We start from the raw sequence: 12,362 nt of genomic DNA on the forward strand, positions 1-12,362 counted from the left end.
AAATCAGTAGGACCTTCTTCTGCGGTTGCGTATATGAGGATATTAGTGGATTCCCCACTTGTGAGTTTGATCAGGCAAAGGGCATGCGTCGGGAAAATTGGAAGCTGGAAAGCATTAAGGGTGAGAACACTCGGTTCGTGTAGGATAGTCGTGGTTGTTGACCCGTTGCGGGCGGGTCTGGGTTCCGATATCCGGCGGGGTCAGACAGGTTGTTCTGGAGGAGGCTCATAAGTCTCGTTTCCCCATTCACCTGGGAGCCACCAAGATGTATCGAGATCTACGGTTGAGTTATTGGTAGCTATGTATGAAGCGAGACATCGCATGGTATGTCGAGAGGTGCATGACCTGCAGGATGGTCAAGGCTGAGCATCAGAGGCCGTATGGCAGTTTGCAGCCTCTGGAGGTTCCCATGTGGAAATTGGAGCAGATCACGATGGATTTCATCACCAAGTTGCCGACGATGACTAGGGGTTTCGACGCTATTTGGGTAATCGTGGATCAATTGACCAAAAGTGCCCACTTTTTAGCTATACGGGAGAGCTTTTCAGCAGAGAAATTGGTCGAGTTATATATCTGCGAGATCGTTGCTTGCCATGGGGTACCAGTTTCTATCGTTTCAGATCGTGATGTTCGGTTCACCTCCCGATTCTGGAAAAAGTTCTGTGAGGAACTGGGCACCCGACTACACTTCAATACAGCCTATCATCCGCAGACTGACGGCCAGAGTGAGCGGACTATACAGACTCTCGAGGATATGTTGAGGGCTTACGTTATTGACTTCGGTGGGAGCTGGGACTCCTACCTACTGCTTGCAGAGTTTCCTACAACAACAACTTCCACTTTAGCATAGGTGCCCCATCTTCCGAGCTGTTATATGGACGAATATGTCGCACCCCATTTTGTTGGGGTGAAGTTGGTCACAGGGTGATGGACCGAACCAAGGTGGTTCTGCAGACTACTGAGAGGATTCAACAATTTAGACAGCGGCTGTAGACCGCACAGAGCCGACAGAAGAGCTACGCTGACCAGCGCCGATCTGAATTGGAATTTCAGGTTGGTGATATGGTACTCCTGAAGGTTTCACCCTGGAAGGGTGTCATCCGCTTCAGGAAGAGGGGGAAATTGGGTCCCCGCTTCATTGGACCATTCAGAGTTATTGCCAGGGTTGGAAAGGTGGCGTATAGGTTGGAGCTCCTAGAGGAGCTGAGTCAGATCCACAAAACTTTCCACGTCTCACAATTGTAGAAGTGCATCTTGGATGAGGATGCGATAGTTTCGTTGGATGAAATTCAGGTCGATGAGCGCTTGAATTACGTGGAGAGACCGGTGGCCGTTCTTGAGAGGAAGGTAGAGATCCTACGAAGCAAGGAAGTGCCTTTGGTAAAGGTACAATGGGAGCATCGGAGGGGATCTAAGTGGACTTGGTAGCCAGAGTCCGATATGAGAGAGCACTACCCGAATCTTTTCGCTGCATCCGACTTCGGGGACGAAGTCTAGGTCAAGTAGGGGAGAGTTGTAATGCTCTGAACCTTGCAGGTATATCTTGAAAACCCTTCTTCATTTTATTAGTTGTCATTGTCGGTCCTTGGAGTTGGTTGTGGTGGGTCACGAGAAGTATAAGGACTAAAGTTGCAACTTTGGAACTGGAAGTAGTACGCTGAGCGTACATAAGGGTACGCTAAGCGTACTAGGCGTGCCCTAGTACGCTGGGCGTACACTCATGTACGTTGGGCGTACTTATGTCCGATGAATACCCTAATAGTCGGGGTTGAGGACTATATAAACACCTTTATGGCTCATTCCTTTACTCATCCTAAGCCTCCATACCTCAGAAAACGTCCCAAACCCTAGAGTGTGTGAAGAAGTGTGAGTTAGTGTCATTCTGGACCTTGAAAGTGAAGACATTGCTCCAAGGAGCTAGAAGAGGAGAGCAAGGCTATATATCTGAAGTTGCGTTGTGCCATTAAAGCTCTAGAAGGTAAAAAGATTGAAACTTTGGGCTTGCTTGTTTATAGATCCAGACATTTAACCTTATGGAGGTCTTATTGTCCCAAGAGTCCCAAGAAGATGCATGTGATGTCTTAGATGAAATAAGTTGTCCTTTCAGACCTTAGGAGAGGTCCTAAGTGATAAAAATCAGTTCCCAAAGGCTAGACTTGTCCCATGCATGAAGTAAGAAGGTCTTAATGGGTTAAGACCATGAGTTAAGGACTTTCTAGACGTCCAAAGTGATAAAGTCCTGGACTTTATGGTCCCAAGGCATATTTGGTCGATGGATCTGGGATATGGGCTTAAGTGCTTAAGCCATTAAGCACTTATTAGGACTTTGGTAAAACCCCGCGTACACTTAGCGTAAATTCTGTACGCCCAGCGTAACCAGAGAGGTACGCCCCGCGTATGCTCTCTAAATGGACTCGTGTCAAATGGGCTTAAGGTTTGTGGGCTAAATGGATTTGGGCCTTTGTTGGACTCTGCAAATATGATATTTTGGGCCAGGTTATGATAGTGGATCATAGGGTTAGGCCTAATAAGGAGGTTGGGCCCAATTTGGTAAATTGGGCCAATTTGGTAAATTGGGCCAATAAAGGACTTTAGAGAATGGACCCTCAAGATAAGGACTTGGTGTGGGCCTTGGCCCAACAAAAAGGAATGGACTTTATGAATCATATGGACACTTAGTCAAGGGAGTGATGTCAGGTAATAACCTAGTATTTATTATGTGTGTCATCTCAGGATTTCCAGTGAGGCAACGGTTACTATTTCAATATTTCGACACTACTAGTCAGGTGAGTTATCCTCACTATACTCAAGGGTCTAAGGCACCAAGGCAGGCCCTTTGGATTGTTATCTGGTTATATGATATGTGGTAGGATCTCTTAGATCGGTATCCTATAGAGTAGGATAATATTATGTGGTATCATTTGTTAGATTAATTGATATCTATAGATTGTTACATGATTATCTGATTACATGTGCACATGTTTGTTTATTGGTTGAGGCTTATCTGCTTTGTGCGAAAGCCAATAGACCTGGGCTTTCCAACTTGTTGGTTGTGGGCCTGGAGTATTCCATCCCGAGGATGACTGGACTCATAGTATGTTGGCATTCCAACCGAAAGGTTGACGGCCCTGGGTATTCCATCCCGAGGATGATTGGACCCATAGTATATTGGCATTCCAACCGGAAGGTTGAGGGCCTGGGGTATTCCAAACCGATTGTTGATTGGACCCATAGTATGTTGTTTATGGTTATATGTGTATTATTGTGAGTATGGGTATTTTGGGGGAACTCACTAAGCTTTCAGGCTTATAGTTTCAATTTATTGTTTCAGGTACATCATGGGATCGCGGCAAGGCGAAAGCGTGTTCGTACAACTCCTCACCTTTTGTTTATGTTTATGGGAAAACTCTGATAAAGTCTATTTTGAAAACAAAATTTGTAACAACTCTTGGATTTAAATGTTTTGAAAAGTTTAGAATTTGGTTTAAATTTTATGGGTGTTACATCCTACATCGGATTGGAAGGAGAAAAAAAGCATTTTCTTAAAAGGGGTGTGGACACCTTCCTCGTCACAACATGTTTTAAAGTCGTGAGGGTAGCAGATACCATAAGAATCTGCAGTTAAGCGTTCCCGGGCGAGAGCAATCCAGGTATGGGTGACCCCCTGGGAAGTTTTCATGCCGCAAGCCCAAAGTGGCTTCAGTGTTGGGACACGGGTCTATGTGTTTGACAAGGACGTCGAACCCTATAATGGGGGGGGGGGGGCAGTGAAGGTGGTTTGCATCTGATCCCACATCGGCTTGGAAGGAGAATGAAGCACTTTCTTATAAAAGGGGTGTGGATACCTTCCTTGTCACAATGCGTTTTAAATTCATGAGGGCAGCAGATCCCATAAGAACTCTGCAGTTAAGCGTGCACGGGTGAGAGCAATTCAGGGATGGGCGACCCACTGGGAAGTTTTCGCGCCGGGAGCCCAAAGCGGACAATATTCGTGAGGGGGGATGTTACAAAACATCTCAAGAACACAACCTTGATGAACCCTCGATACCCGGAAAGGTCGATCATCCGCAATCTTGACCTCTAAGGGACAATCCAGCTCCCCTAGAGCTCCAACAAAGCTCTTGCTAGGCGCAAGCGATACAAAAGATCGGGTAGCCCCCGAATCAAACAATACTAATGTGGAGATATTGTTCATAAGGAACGATCCTAAAATGAACGATCCTAAAATAAAACAAACAAATATAAGCAGGCAAATCAATATACATAAAGAGATAAGGAGAAGATATGTACAGGTCACCACATCAGGTACCATGCGAGCCTCCTCGATTGTCAACTGAAAAGCCCTGCTCCTCACCACAGGCACATCCGTCTTGCCCTGGCGGCCATCAGTAATCTGTAGAGTCGCTGGAGCGGGAACTACCACTAGTCCTGCTGCTGCCATACTCGGAAAATTGGCCTTCTTGTGGCCCCTATGATTGCCATGGAAGCAAACCAGATCAAATACCGGGGTGGTGGTAGTGGTAGTAGCAGTGCAATCCCTACTAATATGACTCGTCCGGCCGCACTTGAAGCAGCCAACACCACCCACCCTGCAGAAGGCGTTAGCGACATCCTCTAACCATCATCTGCTCGCAATTGTGTCCTTCTCCTCGAATTACTTGGGAGCCCCACATGCTCAGAACTCACAGAAGGTCAACGTGCGAGCTCCTATCAATGTCACCATATTAGACTGAAAAGTGCTCTAACACTCATCCAAAATCTCCATAATTCCCTCCATGACTGTACCAAAGATCACTGGAGTTTGCTCAACTATGCTATGGGTAATCTTCGACGAAATGAACTTCCGCGTCTGATCATCCACCTATCAGGCTCCAGATCCCACGCATGAACCCTCACCGACACCATAACCACTAACAGGTCTGCCTCGAAGAGTCACCATACTGAAAATAGACCATGCAAACCATTAGAACACACATAAAATAAAGTCGAGGAGTCTCATACTCTACAAGCTTCTTGGTCTCATCGCATCTCTCCTTGACTCAAGTACGGATCCTCTGCTTCCAGTTGTACAGGCTCATACTACCTTCCACATCTATCCATACTTTCCTCAAGGATCGCTTTGAATCCTCTAAGTCACTCCTTATCCTTACATGCAATCCTCCACATCCAAGGCTCCTAGCACTAAATCTCTTCCTAGGTTTTCCTAGCGCAATCACCACACCACTCCCTGCCATCAAATGCAAAAGTAACTCCCACTAACTCCCACTAACTCCCTCTAACTAGCTCACATATACAATTACATATCACTAACACCAGATAATTCTTCGAACAAAAGGTCTCACATTACAACGGTTGGACTCGAACAAGAATTGCGGAATAGAGTTAAACCTAACCTTCTAAAATTATTTAGTCTCAATAATATGTAACTGAACATATTTGGTTACTAGTTAGCTGAAGCTAATGAGAGCTCCTAAAAAGTACAAAGCAACCAACATTCGATCATTGAGTAATTAGAATAAATTCCTAAACAGGCCATCCTATCACTGACTGATCATTACTAGCATGCAAGTATACAAGCTCTTACAGTAGGCATATAAAGGCATCTCTCCTAGCTATAACACTAAAAAATTTCAAACCAATTTAAACTTTCAAAAACAACCCAAGTTCCATTAGTTATTACAAAAAGGTTTCCAAATAGTTCATTATCAGAGTATCCCAGAAACAACATCATAAAAGTGAGGAGCGGTACGATCACGCCTTTGCCTTGCCACGATCTCATGATGTACCTGAAACAATAAACTGAAACTGTAAGCCCGAAAGCTTAGTGAGTTACCCCGAAAATACCCATACACATATAGCCATACACATACAAAAATGAACAACATACTATGGGTCCAGTCAACCATTGGGTTAGAATACCCCTGGCCCTCAACCATCGGGTTGGAATGCCAACATACTACGAGTCCAATCATCCTCGGGATGTAATACTCCCAGCCCACAACCATCGGGTTGGAATGCCCATACTCCTACACATACAATAATTATTATGGGTCCAATCATCCATCAAGATGAAATACCCCAAACCATCAACCATCTGGCTGGAATGCCAGCATACTATGAGTCCAATCATCCTCGGGATGGAATACTCTCGGCCCACAACCATCGGGTTAGAATGCCCACCTACTATGAGTCCAATTATCCTAGGGATGGAATACTCTCAGCCCACAACCATCGGGTTGGATTGCCCACATACTATCAAATAAACATGTGCACCTATATCTGATAATCATATAACAGTCCACCAGACAACATACTAGGGCCCTATCATCCTCGGGATGGAATACCCTTAACTACCATAACAAGCATGTGCACATATAACATGTATTATCCTATCAGCATACAGACAGTTAGACCTAACTATAGGTCACTAAACATAACCACATATGACCTACCAGGATACTGATCTAACCGATCGTACTAGCACGTAACCATCCTATCTACCAGGATACCGATCTATCATGTCACAATAGTAACTATCTCAAATAACAAATTATAGGGCCGGCCTTGGTGCCTTAGACCCTTGAGTATAGTGAGGATAACTCACCTTGAAATGCTGATCTGAAGAGGTAGGATCAAATCCTCTGCTCTTGGCCACGAACTCCACCACCTAACACTTGATGAAACCATATCTATAAGTGCCCAATTTACCAGAATACCCTTAGAAGTCAAAATGGTCAACTCTTGGTCAAAGTCAAAGTTCTGGTCAAAGTCAACCTTCCTAGTTTACCCTACTCGCCGAGTCAACCTAGTGACTCGCCGAGTTCATGAACTTAGAAACCCCACAATTCGCGACTCGACTCGCCGAGTCACCCCATGACTCGTCAATCCGAGTCCTAGCCTGTCAAACTCACTGATTCCACTCAACTCTCTGATCCGCATTATAACCAGATGGGTTAGGGTTTGCGACCCAACTCGTCGAGTCCAAGAACAGACTCGCCAAGTTCACTTAAGTCATCCCTAAACAGAGGATTTCAGTCCATTCCACTACTTCCAACTCATAGACCTGGACTCCTAAGGCTAGTTTTACACGTAATGTTTCCAACTTTATGTGCATGCAAGGTGGTATTTTCTCAACACAAGCTAGAGAAAAGGTCCTAGACAATAATACTCACATACATGCTAACGGATTAATACTTTATGCTCCCATGGACTCAAAAAAGTCTAGATCTGAAGTTGCAACCCCAGATCTTAGACCCAAAACCCGAAATGGATCCTAACTATGCTAAATAACCCCAAATCATCATCCATGAATAGATCTAGAAGGGAAAAGCTCAAGGTAACGACTTGTTACCTCATAAATGTGCCCAAGATGAAGTAGATTTTGGATGTACACGAACCCCTTGATGTTATCCTATTGATCTGCAAGTTTCCTTCATTATAATCCTCTTCCAAAGCTTCAAATCACTCAACAATGGAGGTTTACACGATTTAGGGTTTACTGACTCTCAAGGAGTAACAAAGAGGCTGAGGTGAGGACATAAGGTCCTTTAAATAGGGTACAAACCCAAAAATTTAGGGTTTTCTCTTCCCAACACTGACTCGTCGAGTCCCGCCGCCGACTCTGGCGAGTCAGATCCCTTAATACATGCCCAACACCTACTCCAACTCGATGAATGAAGACACCTACTCGTCGAGTCTACTCCTTTATTTACACATAGCACCCCAAACTTATATTCCTATGTAACACCAAGAATTTAAAAACAATTTTCCGCATTTTATAAAGGCAAAATTCATTTAATATTCATAAAAACATCATTGTTTGTAATTCATTTCATAACATATAAAAACCCCAAGATCACATAATATAAAAATCCCGCGTGTGTGCACTGATCAGACCGGCGCCTTCCCGCGATCCTCACTAGTACCTGAAACAAATAACACCAACACTGTAAGCATAAAGCTTAGTGAGTTCCCCAAAATACCACATAAAACATATTAGCCACTCGAGGCTATAACTCTGTGGGTCCGTGCACCCATACTCTGTGAACCCTCAGGTTCTAACTCTGTAAACAAGCATAGCATAAATCACATAGAAGAATGCAGTGCAACACATAACATACATAGCATACAAATACTCTATCACATAACTCTGGTTACCTACTCAAGGTAAAGTATAGTGAGAAGACTCACCTCGCGTGTCTCGATATCTCACAACCCTGGGAATCCCTCGTGCACGATTCTCCGAGCTCTAATCCTCCTATAACATCATATGTCCCTAGTTAACACTTTATATCTCAAATGTTGACTACCCCTAAGAAGTCAACATAGGTCCACTCTGGTCAACGGTCAACGGTCAACTTTGACCGGACTCGGCGAGCGCTAGGGCGACTCGGCGAGTCTAGACGTCCTCACTAATTCTCTAAGATTCCCTTTCTACACATCGAGTATCCCCCCTGACTCGACGAGTTCCTCCTGGAAGAATCGCGGGGCCACCCCGACTCAACTCGTCGAGTCTGAAGAACAACTCGACGAGTCCCAGTTCGACTCAGAGCACCTGTTAACCATCTCTAACTCGCCCTGACTCACCGATCCAACCCATAACCCGGACAGGACCATTCTAAGGCAATCTTCAAGCTACTCGCCGAGTCTGTTCATCGGACTCGGCGAGTCCATGCCATGCAACCGCTCAAACTGCTTTCTAAGGTCAGATCTGCTTCGGCAATTCATAGGTCTGGCCTTCCTAGACTGGTTCATCACGTAAAGTCCTTATTTCGGTGCTCATAATACCCCCACGACTCATAATTGACGTTTTGACCTAAGGCATAAGGATTCCAATCCAAAACCTCCATTGATTCCCGAAAAGCTCAGGCATGGGACACTCTGGACTTCCAAGGGTCCCAATATAGGGTTCCAATCGCTTGGGGGACTAAGGAAACACTCAATCTAGCTACAAAAGGGTTCCATAAACCCGAAATCCATATACACATCAACATAGAAGGGAACAACTCGAAAATATTACCTGAATAACGTTGCTCTGTGTCCCCAACCCTCAGAATATGGCTTCTCCTGTTGTTCCCTTAACCAAGCCTCCTCCTCCTTCCAAAATAATACTTCCAAGATCAATAATGGTCTTCTACCTTGCTCCAGATGCTCACAATCGAATTAGGGTTTCACTCAAAGGACTAGGGTGAACAATGACGGCCATAAGGCCCCTTATATATGTCCCAAACCTGGGAAGTTAGGGTTTCGCTAAACAGCGCGGACTCGCCGAGTCCATATCCGGACTCGCCGAGTCCAGTCGCGAACCCGCGACCAGATTCGCGATCCTACTCGGCGAGTCTGAGCTCCAACTCGCCGAGTCCCCTCTTAGAACACCCAAAATCAGAAATATAATAATACCTGGAATTCCGGGCTGTTACAACTCTCCCCCACTAGGACTAGACTTCGCCCTCGAAGTATCACTCTGAAAATAGCTCCGGATGCTGCTCCCGCATCTCACGCTCCGGCTCCCAGGTCATTTCCGATCCCTTCCGGTGCTGCCACTGAACTAACACCAGAGGTATCTCCTTATTCCTCAGAACCTTGATCTTCCGATCTCTGATGGCCACTGGTCTCTCGGCATAATTCAGGCTCGCATCCACCTGAATGTCCTGTAATGGAACCACTGCCGACTCATCGGCTATACACTTTCTCAATTGCGACACATGAAAAGTGTCGTGGATCTGTCTCAATTCCATTGGCAACTCCAAACGGTAGGTCACCCGGCCTACCCTCGCAATCACACGAAAAGGCCCAATATACTGGGGCCCCAACTTGCCCCTCTTCCTGAATCGAATCACTCCTTTCCAAGGAGAGACCTTCAGGAGTACGAAGTCGCCGACCTGAAACTCAAGCTCGGACCGGCGTCTGCCTGCATAACTTTTCTGTCGGCTCTGGGCGGTCAATAACCTCTGTCTAACCTGCTGAATCTGCTCTGTCGTCTGAAGCACGATCTCTGTACTGCCCATCACTCTCTGTCCCACCTCTCCCCAACAAATGGGGGTCCGACACCTCCTACCATACAACAGCTCAAAGGGCGGCATACCGATGCTCGAATGATGGCTGTTGTTGTAGGAAAACTCCGCCAAGGGCAAATACGCATCCCAGCTACCCCCAAAATCCAACACACACGCCCGAAGCATGTCCTCGAGCGTCTGAATCGTCCGCTCACTCTGACCGTCTGTCTGGGGATGATATGCGGTACTAAAATGCAATCTAGTACCCAACTCCTCATGAAATTTCTTCCAGAACCTGGAAGTGAAACGCACATCACGATCTGAAACAATCGAGATCGGCACCCCATGCCGAGATACTACTTCTCTCACATACACCTCCGCCAATTTCTCTGCTGAAGAACTCTCACTAATGGCAAGGAAGTGAGCGCTCTTCGTCAATCTGTCTACAATCACCCAAATTGCATCAACTCCTCTGGCAGTCCTCGACAATTTGGTGTGAAATCCATAGTGATCTGTTCCCACTTCCACTCGGGAACCTCCAATGGCTGCAACTTGCCATGCGGTCTCTGGTGCTCGGCCTTAACCCTACGGCAGGTCAAGCACCTCTCGACAAACCACGCGACGTCCCTCTTCATGCAGGGCCACCAATATTCTCTCCTCAAATCCAAATACATCTTTGTAGCCCCGGGGTGGATCGAGAATTTCGATCGATGTGCCTCCTCCATCAAAGTAGTACGCGTACCGCCCACAAACGGTATCCAAATCCGACCTTGAAAGGTCATCAACCCTCGAACATCAGTAACGAACTCTAAAACCAAACCAACGACCCGTTCCCTCTTCTGCATCTCCGGTTGCATAGCCTCAGACTGTGCCCCACGAATGGCATCCAGTACTGGAGCTATCACGGTCAACCTCAAACATACATTTCATAGTGGAGTGCTCTCCCCCTTACGGCTCAACGCATCTGCTACCACATTAGCTTTGCCCGGGTGGTACAGGATCTCGCAATCATAATCCTTGACCACATCCAACCACCTCCTCTGACGCATGTTTAGGTTGGGCTGGTCCATCAAGTACTTCAAACTCTTATGGTCCGTGTATATCGTGCAACGAACCCCATACAAGTAATGACGCCAAATCTTGAGGGCGAACACTACCGCCCCCAGCTCTAGATCATGCGTGGGATATCTCACCTCGTGAGGCTTCAGCTGCCTCGATGCGTATGCTATTACATGCCCTCTTTGCATCAGAACTGCACCCAACCCCGAAATAGATGCATCACAATAAACTACAAAGTCCTCCATCCCTTCCGGGAGAGCTAACACCGGGGCTTCGCACAATCTTTGGCGAAGTGTCTCAAAAGAGGTCTGCTGCTCGGGTCCCCATGAGAATGCAACCCCCTTTCGGGTCAATCTAGTGAGTGGCACTGCAATTCTGGAGTAGTCCTTAATAAATCTCCGATAATACCCTGCCAACCCAAGGAAACTCCTGATCTCAGAGGGTGACTTCGGCACCTCCCAACTCATCACCGCCTCAACCTTGGCCGGATCGACCAATATCCCTTCCTGATTAACAAGATGTACTAGGAATTGGACCTCCCACAACCAGAAGTCACACTTGGAGAACTTTGCATAAAGCTTCTCCGACCTCAAAACCCCAAGGACCTCCCTCAAATGCTCCTCATGCTGCTCTCTAGATCTCGAATACACCAAAATATCATCGATAAATACAATCACTGACCGATCCAACATCGGCCTACATACCCTGTTCATGAGATCCATGAATACAGCCGGGGCGTTGGTGAGCCCAAAAGGCATCACCACAAGCTCATAATGCCCATATCGCGTCCTGAATGCTGTCTTATGTACGTCCTCATCCCGCACTTTCACTTGATGATATCCCATCCTCAAGTCGATCTTGGAAAACCAAGATGCTCCCTACAACTGATCAAATAAATCGTCGATCCTCGGTAATGGGTAACGGTTCTTGACCGTCAACTTGTTCAACTCCCGGTAATCAATGCACATCCGGTGTGAACCATCTTTCTTCTTGATGAACAGAATAGGTGCTCCCCATGGCGAGCTGCTCGGCCGAATGAATCCCTTCCCCAGCAACTCCTGAAGCTGCGAGGATAATTCTTGCATCTCTGGAGGTGCAAGACGATAAGGCACCTTAGCGATAGGCGCGGCCCCCGGAATCAAATCAATACCAAACTCCACTTGTCTCACCGGAGGTACTCCCGGCAGCTCCTCGGGAAAGACATCTGGAAACTCACGCACCACCGGTACCTTCTCAACTGAACTCGGTCTCTCGGAAGTCGCTCGCGTATCCATCACATACGCCACAAAACCCTTACAGCCCTGCTGT

This window comes from Lactuca serriola, chromosome 4, assembly GCF_051521515.1.
Source record: "Lactuca serriola cultivar US96UC23 chromosome 4, Lser_US96UC23_V15, whole genome shotgun sequence".
Taxonomy (NCBI): domain Eukaryota; kingdom Viridiplantae; phylum Streptophyta; class Magnoliopsida; order Asterales; family Asteraceae; genus Lactuca; species Lactuca serriola.